Below are 15,504 nucleotides of genomic sequence, written 5' to 3'. Positions count from 1 at the left end.
GATATAATTTCCTGTTACAGAATTTTTCTGAGGGGCACAAATCAGGAAACAATAAACTAATAAAATACAAAATAATGAGCGTTAGAAAATAAACAATAGGGACTGCAATAGATTACAAAAGAAAGCAACCTTAGTGTGGAGAGGGAGGTACTGGAGCAAAAGGCAGCTTGGAGGGGGTGGCATGTTCAGCTGAGAGGTCGAAAGATTTATTTGGATAAAACTTCCTAAGCAGAGGTCAGAGGGACCGGCAGGGGTGCAGGTTGCTTGGGACCTACGAGTCTCTGACCTAAGAGTCTCTGACAGAGTTGGTGGTGGGGGGGAGCGTCTTACTCTGACTGCAGGAAAAGGAGTTCAGTGGGACACCAGTATGTATAAATCGAAGCCTGGTGTCTGACACACGGTAAGGACTTAGTGAATAGTAACCACAGTTCCTGGCTTTTCCTGTATTCAGAAACTCACTTCGTTACATACTACTCTCACTCAAGATGGGTCCGATTTCACTGAGATTTTACTCACAATCTTAATTGTGCAGGTTGATGAATGCTGACTTCTGCTGGAGTCTCATAGAATGGGGGCATTACTGTGGAGTAGCTGGAACTCCACCCAACACTTCAGTGTGGAATGCTGGCATTGCGAGCCACAACTGAAGGCAGTGCAGCACACCAGTGCTACGCAACTGACAGCCTGGAAGCCCAGCTCACCCTGGCTCTCTTGCCTGTAGAAGAGGTTGTGCTTTGGTCTCTGGATACTCTCTGATGCACCATTCTTCTGGAATAGAGGCACTGAAGAGGATATGCCACGCTCACCCCTGAGGCCACGAGATCACAGGTAAGGTGAAATCAGCCCTAAGTTATGGGAGGAAATCGCTTACACACCGAATTTGAAGAACTCCACTACTGTATAACCAGTGGAAACCTTAGAAACAGGTGTGCTGTGCTGTCGGGTGGGCAGAATGTAATTCTAAGAGCGTTCGAGTCAGAAAGGAAAATATAACATGAAATTAGGAGAAGTCACTGATGTGGCTGCATGTATTAAAGATCCCAAGTGAAACAGATTAGCCTGTGCAGCAGGAGGTAGCTTTAATAGTTTAATTAGTTCATTGAGAGTTGAGTAGGTACCACCATTGAGGATAAGATTTGCAGATTATTACAGCAAAGTGGCAGCAATTAGATTCCAAAGACAAGATGGGCATGCTAACTATAAGGGGTATCGGAAAAGCATAACAAGTCAGAATGCCTCAGCCTACAGTGATCTCTGATTATGGTTAATTCCTGGAAAATCTAGGAATAAAATAGAAATCCCATTAAAATATTGCTTAAGCTACATATTAAAAGACACTCTAGACTGGAACTCCAAATCTTGACTTGCCTGACATAAATCAAAAGTATTATAATCTCTTATTCACTCACTCGATCTAATTCAAGTCAGTAATATATATATGTGTGTATATATATATATATATATATATGTTGATTAAAGGTGTGCTCGGGTAACCTTGAAGCAGGATCCTCTAGCATTCCCTTGAATCCATTCCATAAGGCTGCCTCCAAGCTGTCCCCTGGGAAGCTGAAGCTGTTGACTTAGAATGCAGAATGTGGAAAAGGGATTATCTTCATCTTGAGGGGGTTGCTTAACTGGCTCTCCACTGGCATGAATTCTTAAATCTCAAAAAGCAACTGTGTCCCACCAAAATAGAACTGTGTTGATAGTGTCCAAGACCTCCTTTGCCCAGACACAATGAGTCACGAGGAGAACTCGCATCATCCTGCTTGTGATGTAGAGTTACCAAGGAAAAGATACAAAGGAAAATCAGCAAAGTGATTGGCACAGGATAAGCTCTGGAGAAAACCAAGCATGAGATGCCAAGAGACTTCCTCCAGGGAAGTCCCATTGGATGTTATTCTTCTAGCCGCGGATTGTAAAGCTGCTCTACCAGGGGAGTTCACTGTAGACTTCATGTCCATAATTTTGATTAATGGGCTGATTGGATGGGCCACCTTCTGTTTAGCAACTATTACAACTCTTAAAGGAAACTCCTTAAACTAAGATACGCTCGTCATAACACATGGTTTGAACAAATAGTAAGGCACAATGCAACACTTGACAAGTTAGGATTGTGAGGTGCCCTTAAAAACTGAGGTTCCAATTGTCACCCAAACTGGTGTGCCAGATTGCCTCTAATAGACTAAACCAACATGGCTCCTGAAATGGTAAGCACCTTTGATCTGGCTAATGATTTTTTTTTTTCTGCAGCAGTTTGCAAAGACAAATTGAAAAGAGAAATTTGCTTATACTTCACAGTGTCAAAAGCAACATTCACAGTTATGCCTCCGAGCTCTCGCAGTTCTTCTGCCTCTTGCCATGTTGTGCACAGAAATCTTGATCATCCTGACATTCCACGAAACACTCCACATGTTATATATTTAAAACTTTATGCTTGTTTCATCTGATAAATAGGATGTAATGTGTTTTGTTAATAAACTAGTAAGAGGTAAAAGATAGAGAATGGGAGATAAACCCACAATAATTCACGACCATTCACACTGTGGTTTCCAATGGACTAGTGATCTGAAGCTTGTCTTTCCCCCAGAAGGGGAAAGATGCAACATGATAAATCTTGCCAATTATGATGAAAGAAAAGGCACAGCACTTGGCTTGCCTTCTTGGGTGTTGGAAGCAACATGTATCACATTTGAGTGTGCTGTTGCAAGCCAGCTAGAATGTGACCTGGAAGGTTGCCAGTCTCCCAAGAAAGAAGAATGTAAGAGTTCACTGAGCAGCAAGTCCACAGAGCGATGGAAGTGTTTCAGGAAACAGGCTAGATGAATGACTTTTATAGTGTCTGTGATATAGAGAGATGCTGGCTCATGCCTTGGAAAGTTCCAGTACAAGTATCGTAGTACAGGTCTTGCAGATACACAAATAGGTGTCCTCTTTAGTCGATATCTATTATTATTATTATTATTATGTTTCTAGCTTATTTTCTGGGCCTGGTATACTCTATAAGATAAACAATGAGGTGGACCCAGAATAATGGTCCAGTGGCTAAATGTTCACTTTGCACGTTCCAGAATGCAGTATGGATACCAGTTAGTGTCCTGGCTGCTCTGCTTCCCATCCAGCTCCCTGCCTGTGGCTTGGGAAAGCAGTAGAGGATGGCCCAAGGCCTTGGGACCCTACACCCGTGTGGGAGATTTGAAAGAATCTTCTGGCTCCAGCTTGGCTCAGTTCCAGCCATTGCAGCCAGTGAACCAGCAGAGTGAACCAGCACACAGAAGATCTTTCTCTCTATAAATACTATACCGTTCTGTCCCAAGAATGATAAATAAATTGTTTTTTTTTTTAAGATGAACACTCGAATGTGAGGTTCTCGTGTAGCCTGAATCTACCAGTATGAGCTGAGTGCTTTCTTTAACTCTGATATTTTCCATAAAAAATTCCCAAAAAGTGAGTGGTTGAAAGCAGCAGAAATTTAGTTTCCTGTAGTGCTGGTATCAAGAAACCCAAAATAGATATCATTGAGTCAATTTCAAGGGATAAGAAGAACTATGTCCCTTCTAGAAACTTTAAAATTTATTTTTTGCCTCTTTTGGTTTGGGTTTTTGGTGAATATCAGCATTTATAGGTTTGCATTTCTATCACTTCAACCTTTTTTTTTTTTGTTAGATAAATAAATCTTGGGGCACGGTGCAGTGGCCTAGCAGCTAAAGTCCTCACCTTGAAAGCACCAGAATTTGATATGGCACCAGATCTAATCCCAGTTGCCCCACTTCCCACCCAGCTCCCAGCTTGTGGCCTGGGAAAGCAGTCGAGGACGGCCCAAAGCTTTGGGACCCTGCACCCGCATGGGAAACATGGAGGAGGTTCCTGGCTCCTCCTGGCTTCGGATCAGCGCAGCACCGGCCATTACAATCACTTGGGGGATGAATCAATGGGCGGAAGATCTTCCTCTCTGTCTCTCCTCCTCTCTGTATATCTGACTTTGCAATAAAAATAACATCTTAAAAAAAGATAAATAAGTCTTAATTTAGTTGAAATTTGGGGCAATAGAGAGATCCTCCATCTGCTAGTCCACTTCCTAGATGGCCACAGTGGCTTATGCTGGGCCAAGCCAATAACAGGAGCCAGGAGCCTAATCTGGGTTTCCCACATGGGTAGCAATCTTCTGCTTTGGGAAATCTTCTGTTGATTTCTCAGCCCATTAGCAGGCAGCTGGATTACATGAACCAGGGCACGCATGGGATGTCCAGCTTGTGTGTGGTGGCCTTATCAGCTATGGCGTGACACTGGCTCCGTGATTCCCATCTGTAAGGCTGCAAACCTTAGCTCATTCTCCACTCTGTATCCACATTGCCTTTTCTTTTGTGAACACATCAGATATCTTGCTCTTTAAACAAAGATTTATTTTACTTGAAAGCCAAACAGTCAGGACTGAACCAGTTTGAATACAGAATTGGGAAACCCCATCTGAATCTCACATATGGGAGCAAACACTCAGAAGCAGAGTACCTGAGTCTTGAATGTGCACTTCTATATGGGATGCCAGCATGGTAAACCACTGCAGCGCGGCTTAATCTACTGTATCTTAACACAGATCCTGCCATTCTCTTTTCAGAATGTATATGATGGGCAGCCAGTTTCAATAGCCTAGTGGCTAAAAGTCCTCTCCTTGCAGGTACTGGGATTCTATATAGGCATTGGTTCATACCCTAGCTGTTCTACTTCCCTTCCAGCTCCATGCTTGTGGCCTAGGAGAGCAGCAGAGGGTGGCACAAAGCCTGGGGACCCTGCACCCACATGGGAGAGCTGGAAGGAGTTTATGGCTCCTGGCTTCAGATCAGTTCAATTCTGGCCATTGTTGCTATTTGGGGAGTAAATCAGTGGACAGAAGATCTTTCTCTCTGTTTCTCCTTCTCTCCATAAATCTGCCATTCCAATAAAAATAAATAAATATAAAACCAAGAAGATGAGGCCCCGTATTCATCCTTACTGAATTAACATAATCATTGCTTATCACCTAGAAAACACTGTTCTAATTGAACCAAGATGGCTTACTGAAGGCTCAAATTATGGCACCAAGTAGCAGCAATACTCTAAATATATGAAATTATGTCTTTTTAAAACAGATTTACTATGTTATTCATTTGAAAGCGAGTTACAGAAAAATACTCAGAATATTCTCTATTACAATGGTTTACTCTCTGATGGAAATTACTGTAGCAGAATATTATCTGATATGACAAAGGGAAATTCCACTATCCAACCCTCCTCTAAACCTTCTGTCTCATAAATGGGGATCAAAAAGTCTAAAAAATGCTTTTAATGCAAGTAACTTATACTTACTTCTTGACAACTCATGGCCTTAAATTCACTAAAGTACCATAATTTATTCATAAAATTATAGAACATTTTCCCCTTTCAATAGCTGATGAAAATATCAACAGAACTCCGCTATAATAGCAGAAAATTATACCTGAGAGACAGGCCAGACACAGAATCTATTTAAGAAGTTTCTATGGAAACCCAAAACGAATAGCGGAGAAAAAATAAATAAGAGAACTAAAGAAAATTGAAACCTAAGGCATTTCCCACTATGAAAATAGTAAACACAGCTTAAATCCTCACAGATGAACATCAAACCTCATATTAAACACTTGTTACCTGAGACCTTATTATCCATTACATCATATCTGAAAATTATAATGCATGTTAAAATGATAAACTAAATGCTGACGGAACAAAGCACACATACAATGCAAACATAACATGACACAAGTCTTTGAATGATCAGAAATGAAGTTTAAACTATTCATGATTAATATCATAGGGACCGTCTGAAAAGTAGATACTATATGAGAACACAGAGATGATGTAAGCAGAGAAATGGAAACAAAGAATGGACAAAAATGATAAATCAAGAACATTAATAAAAATGGTTTCTGGGTTTGGCATGATGACTCAGTTGGCTAATCCTTTGCCTGTAAATGCTGGCATCCCACCCTGGCACAAGTTCATGTCCAACCACTCTGCTTCTCATCCAGCTCCCTGCTTGTGGCCTGGGAAAGCAGTAGAGGATGGCCCAGTGCCTCTGCTGCACCCGTGCAGGAGACCAGGATGAGGCTCCTAGCTCCTGGCTCCTGCCTTTGGATCACCTCAGCTCTGGCTGTGTTAGCTATTTGGGGAATGAACCAGGTGAGGGGAAATCTTTCTCTCTGTCTCTCTTTCTCCCTGTAAATATGCCATTCTAATCATTGAACTGGAAGTGTCAATAAAGAAATGTCAGATTTGGTGACAGGCTTGGGATGTAGTAGGTGAGTCCACTGCCTTTGATATAGCATCCCATATGGACACTATTTGCAGTCCTGGCTGCTCCACTTCCAACCCAGTTCCCTGCAAATATGCATGGGAAAACAATGGAAAAACAGTCAAAATGCTTGGGCTCTTCACCCACGTTGGAGACCTGGAAGAAGCTCCTGGTGACTGACTTTAGCTTTGTTCAGACCCAGCCTTGTGGCCATCTGGGGAATGAACCAGCACTGTAACAAATTTAAAAGAATAGAAATAATACAAACTATGCTTTAGGCAACATTAAAGTTAAACTAGAAATTGGTAGGTAACTAAAAATATGTGGAAATTAGGTAATTCACTTTTTAAATGAATAAATGGTTTAAAGAACTCTCAAAAGAAAGGAAAAAATGTTTGAAATTGGACTAAAACAAAGATACAATTCATTGAAATATGTAGGATGCTTAAAAATGATGCTAGAAAGGAAATTTATAGAATTTAATGCCTATATATTGGAATGGAGAAAAATATGGAATCAATAATCTAAATGCTCATTTTGGGAAATAATTATAATAATGATTTCGGGTTCTTTGTTTAGAGCCAATTTTTTTTTCTATTTCACATTTTTTTCTTAAAGAATTTCCTTTAATATTTTTCATACATTACATCTGCTGGAAATCACAGGTCAGTTTAACTTCTCCCTCTCTTAGGGAAAGTACAGAACTCTCAGTGGTATATATATTTTTTCTTTCAGCATTATTTGCTTATTTCCTTCACCCCTGCATGATTCTTGATGAGAAATCTGGTGTAACTCTTATGCTTATTCTAATTTGTATTTTTTGCTGGTTATCTTTAAGATTTTACTTTCGTTTTTTATTTCTATGCATATATGCATGTATATACTACATTTTATTAGTTCATCAGTTGATGTGCATTTGGGTTGACTTGATTTCTTAGAAATTGCAGAGAATGCTGCCACGACGGTTTGTGTGCAAATTTTGATGTCGATGTATGTTTATTTCCTTTTGCAGTGATGTTGTTAATGTCTTATGGTATGCATACATTTAAACTTTGCAAGTGCTGTTGAACTATTTTTGTAATTGGCTATACTGTTTTGTATTCCTATCAGGAGACAGAGACAGACAGACAGGACACTAGGGACTGGTGCAGTTCCCAAGTGGTCACACGAGCTAGGGGCGGGACAGGTTGAAGGCAGCTGGAAACTAGGTCTGCCATGCAGGTGGCTGGGGCCCACCTATCTGAGCTATCACCCGTGCCTCCCATGGGGAATATTAGCAAAAAGCTGAAATCAGGAGGGAAGTTGAAATACACACCTGACACTATGAAATAGAGCTGCCCTAACTAGAGCTTAACCACTGAGCCAAACACCCACTCCCAAATTTCCCTATGTGTAGGGACACAGAACACATCAGATCACTGTTTTTTCAGTGTACAGCATCAGTAGGTTCATTCACCCAGTCATGTATCCATTAACATCATTCATGTATAGAATAGTTTTTAGTTTTCTCAAAGGAAGCTCAGAACTCATTAAGCAATGCTAGTCCAATATCCTCTCTCCCTAGTCTTTGGGAATCACTCTTGTGTTTTCTATTTCTTTGGGTTTAACTATTTTAGCTATCACATATAAGTGGATTCAAATGATGTTTTTCATTTTGGTATAGGTTCTTTTCACTTGGAATAACTTTTCAGAGCTCACTCACATTTTAAGACTAAATAATGTTCTATCATTTTCCCTTACCAAGGTTTGTTTATGCATTCATCCTTAGATGGACATTGGGTTCCTTTAAAATTTTAACTATTCACTATGAACATTTTAAAGTATGCTTAGAATTAGTACATTCGTAAACATCGTTTGTTTCAGTAATTATCAGCATTTTTGTGTCGCTATCTGTTACATACATGGTGCATTTCTTATAGTTAAAAAGGTGTATTTTCTTACAAAATTGTAATGTTTCATACTAAACAAATGGAAATTTTTAGGCTTTTAGGTTACCTGAGGATTATCTATTACCAAATCTATAATCTAGTTGTCTGATTGCTTCAAAAAAATCTGTCTAAAAACTCCTTGAAGAGCACTATTGTTTATTTATTTGACAGAGAGACAGAGAGAGAGATAGAGAGAGATAGAGAGAGAATCAGAAGATAGAAGAGCTACAACAGGAATCCAGAGAGATCTGCCCTGACAGGTTTGCCTATGGAAGTCTCCTTTCCAGACATGTGAACTTGTGTGGATGCACTTACTCCGTGATGGTCTTGTCTGACCACGCTGCTATTTGGAACTCTAGTGACTATCTTGCAATCAAGCGAGTCTTCAAGGGCTTATAACCCTTCTGCTGCAATTACCAATGGAGCCCTGCAACCTCCGTGATTTGGCATGGAAGCTTTCCCCTATGGCGACTTGGGGACGCCTGCCTCTTCCCTTGCCTGGCTTTGCTCTGTGGACACTGAGTTTCATGCCTGCATCCACAAGCAAAGCAAGAGAAAGAAGATCTGACACCCTTGTAAGAAGCCTTAGCCAGGAAGCAACTTTTCAGCAGAGCGCAGACTTACAGATCCAACCCCATGTCGAGGGGGCTGGAGAAGGCGGGCATGGCTGAGTGATGTTGGATCTGCAGTCTGTTTCTGTGAGTGACATTCAGGGCTGCTTTCGTTACTCTCCTGGTTCCTCAAGTCTTCCTGTGGCCTACGTGCAAATCAACAATGAAAAATCAAACATTTTGATTTGAAAAGAATTTAGAAAGTGCACAGAGTACTTAGAGTGGGAAGGGAGAACGGAACAATTTTTAAATAGATTACATGCATACATACATACATAGCCAATACTCTTTTGGCACTTTACTAAGAGATTTTTAAAAATTTTACTTCTTTTTATTATTTTCATTTTATGATGTAGTTGCTTAGGTCCTGTTATTTCCCTAATCCCCTCCCCAATTCCTTCCTCCCTCATGGAGTTCCCCTATATCATTACTATAGTATAGCTCTCCATACACAGTGATATGTCCATCATTGCAGACATGGACAGTGGCAGAGAGTCCAGCGTCCTATTGTCAAGATAGAGTAAACAGTTTCATTGGGAGTCCATTTAAGACACTTTAAAACTGGTATTTGCCCATCTATACTAGTTTTTACTATGTCTAAGAACAAATCAAATGAAATTCTTAATTGCTTTCTGCCTCGTTTTTCTCATGTAGGATGTGAGCAATATTAGGGAATCAGAATTTGCTGCAGGTGCAGTGGCTACCTAAGACAATCAGAGGCCTTTCTATCTCACACATTTGCTCCCCTTCTTGTTTTTTGAGTTCTGAAATCAAGCTAAGGAAAGAGGGCATTATATATGAAGGCTTTACAATAACATTCATTCCACTGAGATAGCCTTTTGTTCTTTCTTTAGGGTTGGTCGGTCCTAAACTGTCTCCTCATTTTCTGAAGTGTTGATTCTGCAGCCACGTAAGTTGCCTTGGGGAATGCCCACACACCTATCAGAACCCCAGAGTGTGAGTTCTGCCTCTACATCCAACTCAGCTTCCTGCTGATGCCCTCTGTGGAAGGCAGCAGGTGCTTGGAACTCTGCCACTCAGATGAAAACCCTAAGATGAGTTCTGAGTTCCTGGCTGTGACCTGGGCCACCCCTGGTTATTACAAGCCTTTGAGATGTGAATCAGTGAGTCAGAGCTACTTCCATCTGGCTGGCTGTCTCTCTTTTTATGAATTTTAACTACTTTTTTAAAATGAAGAAAAAAAAGGAAATGATTTTAAACAGTCTAAGTATTTGAGGGAAATTTGAAAATAAATCACTGGTGAGACAAATCCAAGAATGCTGTTTTCTTTTTATTTGATAAAAGATGTATTCACTTATTTAAAAGGCATATTTGCAGAGAGAAATGCAGTGATGAAGATCCTCTCTCTCCCTCTGTCTCTCTAACACACACACACACACACACACACACACACACACAGGGTTGTTCCTTTAATGACCATGTGCTGGAACTTCATCTGGGCCTCTCACATGGGTGGCAGGGACAGAGATACTTGGGTCGTTTTCTGCAGCTCTCTCAGATGCACCAGCAGGGAGAGAGAGTGGAAGTGGAGTGGTCCCGTCTCAGCCTGAGGCTCCGCTGGGATGCTTTTGTTGCAGTCAGTAGGTTAGACTGCGGCACCACAATGCTGGCCTAGTTTTTATCAAAACAAGCACAGCATATTGTTTCATTTATGCAATTGAAAGAGAAAAGCTTAATACTCTATATTTGGGCAATTTTCAAATAATTAATTTTTTAAGAGAATTCCTAATGGTCTTAGTTTGGTTTGTAGCCTAAGACTCCAAACCCATTTTCTAAAAAAAAATGGAGTAAGGTTTATTTCTTTTGTTTTGTTTTGTTTTTGCTTTTGGTAGAATAGTAATACCACTGATTATATTTTCATGCTTTAATAATATATTCATATTGCTTTTTATAATGTTTAAGTAATAGGTTCATAGAGTAGAATGTTATTCAGCAGTATGAAGGGCACATGGATGAATTTGGAAATGTGGCAGTGAAGAAGGAGCTAGTCAGAAAAAGAATACACATTGAACAATTCCATTTGTATGGAACAGAATAAGAACTTCCCTAGGGAACGTAGGGCAACAGGTCCCAGAGTCAAGGTGGTATGGGAATGAGCAGTAACTGCCAGCTGACAGGTGACTTTTTTTTTTTTGCTGAGGTGAAAAAAAATCTTTTGTAACTAGATGATGGAAAAGGCCACTAAAGCTTATGAATGCGCTGAAAATGTAAGCATTTGTATGTCTTCATCAAGTTAATTTTATGACAGTTTAATTGAACCTCAAGCAAGATTTCAAAAATATGTATTTATTTATTTATTCTTATTTGAAAAGCAGAGAGAGAGAGAGAGAGAGAGAAATATATTAGAGGCTGGGAGCCAAGAACTTCTTCCAGATCTTCCATGTGGCTGCCAGGACTTGGGGATTTTCTGAATTTCCAGGCTATATGCAGGCTGAATCCAAAGGGAGTCAGCCAGGATGTGATTGGGTTCTCATGTGGAATGCAGGGGCTGCAAACAGAGGCCTAGTATGTTAGGCTATCGCACTAGTTCTAGTGAAGACAGTTTAGAGAAAAGTTTTGATAATTGTATATATAACAGCATTTGTATGTATATTTGTATATGCATAGTTCACATGGTAAATTCTGCTTCAGAAAAAAAACTGATTTTCTATCACTATGACAACATAAAGGGATTCAAGTACAGATTTTTCAAGTAAAATTTAAAAATTAATTCTCATTTCTGTGTCAAAAGTATAAAGTTACCCTGTGTCACGAACATAGAAATATTAGATGTGCCTGTGGACACGTGGACGGAGAATGAAATAACATACAAGAAAACATTTCCAACAATGACAGCGGGTCTGGATTATCCCAGACTGTGCTGCCCTGGTCTGAGCACTTCCCTGTTTTCCTTGCAGAAGCTCTACTGAGCTCTGATGAGTTTGGAAAAGAGAGCAAACTGAACTCAATAGAGTAAAAAGAAGTCCTATGTCTTTGGATGAATACACTACTTCAGCCAAGCAACTCTCATTTCCAATATGCTTCATTTGTTGATCAATTTGTTTTGTCCTCTGTTGTGGTACCAGGTGTCCTCTGCAGACTCCAATGTACTACCATGTCCTCCATGTGCACCTGGATATGCCGTCCACTGTTCTGAGCCACTGAGGAGGCTCAGCCTTGACACACGCACACACACACACACACACACACACACACACACACTCCACGGTCAGACCATGGAACCTGCAATTCTCTTCATGGTTGGGATTCTGAGTCTGGCAGTTTGATTAGGGGGATCCACAAAGAAACTTCGTCTGAAGCGATCCCAGACCTGATTCTTGGATGTGCTTGCCAGTACAGGGTCTGGCACAGTCTGTCGCACCATCAGCCTAAGCATATGCTGGTGGTTGCAATTGCTGGGTCAGTTCTGGCCATGGCCTTTTAAACTGATAATACTGCCGCTGCCATGTGAATGACAAGGGCTCCTTTCTGGAACCTTTTCTTTCTTCATTGTCTTCTTTTGTCCCTGTTTCTGACTTGCCACAATAGAACATTTTCCCAAAATTGTCAAAGAGTAAAATCCTATAAAAATAATGACTCATGGGGTTGCTTGTGCCTCTCTTTAGTGGGTACCCAGAGAGAGGACTAAGTCCAAATGTAGATTCTGGGATTGGGATAAGAGACCCTTCAATCCATTGTCTCTTGGACTAAGCAGGTGCGTTTTATAAGGTTTCTATGAGGAGGTAACACACTCCATTGCCCTAATAGTGTATTATGAAGTAGAGCCCAGAACAAGAGAATGGAACCTTTTGCAAAGTAAAGAATATTTTATCATATAGCTTTCTTACTGTGAGTACCTGCTGAAGTCAACTCCCATTGGGGTGGGGAGGGAACACCCAGATCAATGACTGATACACCCACACACCACATACCTGGCTACAGCTGGGATCTGTCAAGTTACTCATCAGGGCCTTGATACTTTGCTGCTAACCGTCTTAGTTAAGGATATTTTGTGTCAAATATTGTGAAAACAGAAAATATCTGATTGTGAAATACAAAGTACCTGCTCTACATTTTGATCATCCAGTAACTGTGGAATGCAAATTTCCCCTGTAGCCAGAAGATGGCAATGTTTAAACCATTTCAATACAACTCAGCCTGTTAGATAACCTTTTTTTAAAAAACGTGTTTTTAAAAACTTTTAATTGACGTATATTGATTTTACATATATATGGGGTACAATGTGAAGTTTAAATACATGTGTATAATGTTCCATAAACTGTGATAGGGAGCTGTTTTTTTCTTTTTTCTTTTTTTCTAAAGGGCATTTGGATATTCATTGTATCATTTACAGACTTTACAAAATTATCAGCTTAAAAATTAGCCTGATGAAGATTGATGCATTTTGATTCCCACCCATGTTTGTAAGGACCAGCTCAAATGATTCAGTAAGTTTTACGTGGTCCCTAGGTCAGATATTTCCTGTCGCTGAAGACTACCTGGTATAACCATCACCTCCAACAGTTACCATTTGTTCACGCTGGGAGCACTCATCAACCTCTCTGTTAGTTATTTTGAATGATACAAGTAGTTTTTGCCAAACCTAGCTCCCCTAGTGTGTTATAGCAGTTATTCCTTTAGTCCGACGCTTCCCCTGTAGCTGTTAACCATCCTCGCCTCACCCTTTTCTACACAATTTCAAGATGTTGCTAACCACTGAACTACTCTCTACTTCCGTGAGTTCAGCTTCTCTATTCTCCACGTTTAGTTGAGAACATATGCTATCTCTCTGCACCTGCTGTGCGTCACTCTGCCAAGTCACTAGCATCATTGCAGCCTAGAGCTAGGTGTCAGAGCTAGGTGTCAGGGATGCAGCAGTAAACAAAACACAACAATTTATTACCCCCTTAAGCTGTTGTCTGGGTGAATCCCAGCTTTATTTTCTTTTTAGTTTCCATTCGTTTACTTTCTTCTTATTTCAGAGGCAGATATAGCAGGGGTGTGGGAGAAGAGACAGAACTGCAATCTCCTGGTTCACTCCCCGCATTCCTGCAACAGCCAGCGTGTGTCAGGCCTTTAAAAGCGAAAACCTGGAACTCAGTCCTGATCTCTCGTGTGAATGGTAGGAGTCCGTCAGTTGTTGCCTTCCAGGGAGAACATTAGCAGGAAGATGGGTCTGAAGCACAGATGGGATTTGAGCTCAGGTACTCTGCTATGGGATGCAGCCATCTTAAACTGCACCTTAACCAGCGTGCCAAATGCCTTCCCCCAGTACAAATTTGTCATCCTTGTACTATGTGTAAGACCAAAAGGTATGTGGAGAACATCTCAAAAAGCTTATGATGTAGTGGTGGGTCAAGGAGGTAATAAAGAGAATGTTATACAAGAGGTATAAACTATAAAACAAACCCAAGATGAGAACAGTTCATTATTTCAGAGATGCATACTTCTAGAGAGTAACCTGTTGCAGGGAAGCAATTTGTATTCAGTGTCATCATTCAGTCTAATGTTTTATTTTTAATGTTATACAACACACTCTTATCTGTATTTGGAACTCAGAATTTAGGAAATTTAATATTTCTAAAATTATTTTACTGATTTTCTTATTTTTTTGAGAAGTTCTAAGGAACAGAGGGAAAAGCAGACAGACATACGAATAAGGAGAGAATTCTCATCTCCTGATTCATATCCCTAGATGTAGACCAAAGCCAGGGCCTGTTCTTGGCCAAAGCCAATTCCAGGCACTCACTCCAGCTCTCCCACATGGATGGCGAGAAACCAATTAGTTAAGACATCTCCACTACTTTCCATGGTCTGCAGGAGCAGAAAGCTTTTTGGAGTCAGGAACTGAATCCAGGCATCTGGGACACAGGTGTCTCAACAGATGTCTTAACTGTTAGGCCAAATGCCTTCCTCCCTAAATGCTTGGGATTTTATTAAAATCATGTACTGCATATATTCAATATTCGCTGACACCACAGCGGAACATGAGTATTCCCATAAACACGTTCACATGCAATACGATAAGGAAAGATCTGTACTTTAAGGACCTTGTTGGCTCATGCTAGTCAGATGTGCTTTCCCTAAAGATTTTTAAGCTTTCACAGGAAGTTGGATTTCATAATGACAGGTGAAATGTCTCCCCTCCACCCTCTGTCTCCAACTGTCAAGTAAATAAATCTAAAAAGACAAAGTTATACTCAATTTTTTTTTAAATTCTATCTCATAAATTCACACTTGAAAACAAAACAAATTAATTACAGGCAGATTTGAACAAAGTGCAGTTTCATTGCTATTAGGTGTTCTGTGTGAATGGTTACTATAGCTCATTTTGTGGACTTGTACATTTAAAATAAAGAAAAATGGAAGGCTAGACTACATGAATTAGCCTTAATCCAAGAAATAACAGGTTTTTTTAAATATATTTTTCATCAGCCCATTTTGGATCATTATCTAGAACTAAACTGTGAGGGTCAGGTGTAATAGCTAGTGGCTAAATCCTTTCCTTGCATGTGCCTGAATCCCATGTGGACACCTATTTGTGTCCTGGCTGCTCCACTTCCCATCCAGCTCTTTGCCTGTGGCATGGGAAATCAGTAGAGGATGGCCCATAGCCTTGGGATCCTATACCTGCCCAGAAGAAGCTCCTGGATTCAGAATG

Source organism: Ochotona princeps, chromosome 8 (assembly GCF_030435755.1).
Source record: "Ochotona princeps isolate mOchPri1 chromosome 8, mOchPri1.hap1, whole genome shotgun sequence".
NCBI classification, from domain to species: Eukaryota; Metazoa; Chordata; class Mammalia; order Lagomorpha; family Ochotonidae; genus Ochotona; species Ochotona princeps.
The sequence above is the reverse complement of the archived record's forward strand: the minus strand, read 5'-3'. Positions refer to the sequence as shown.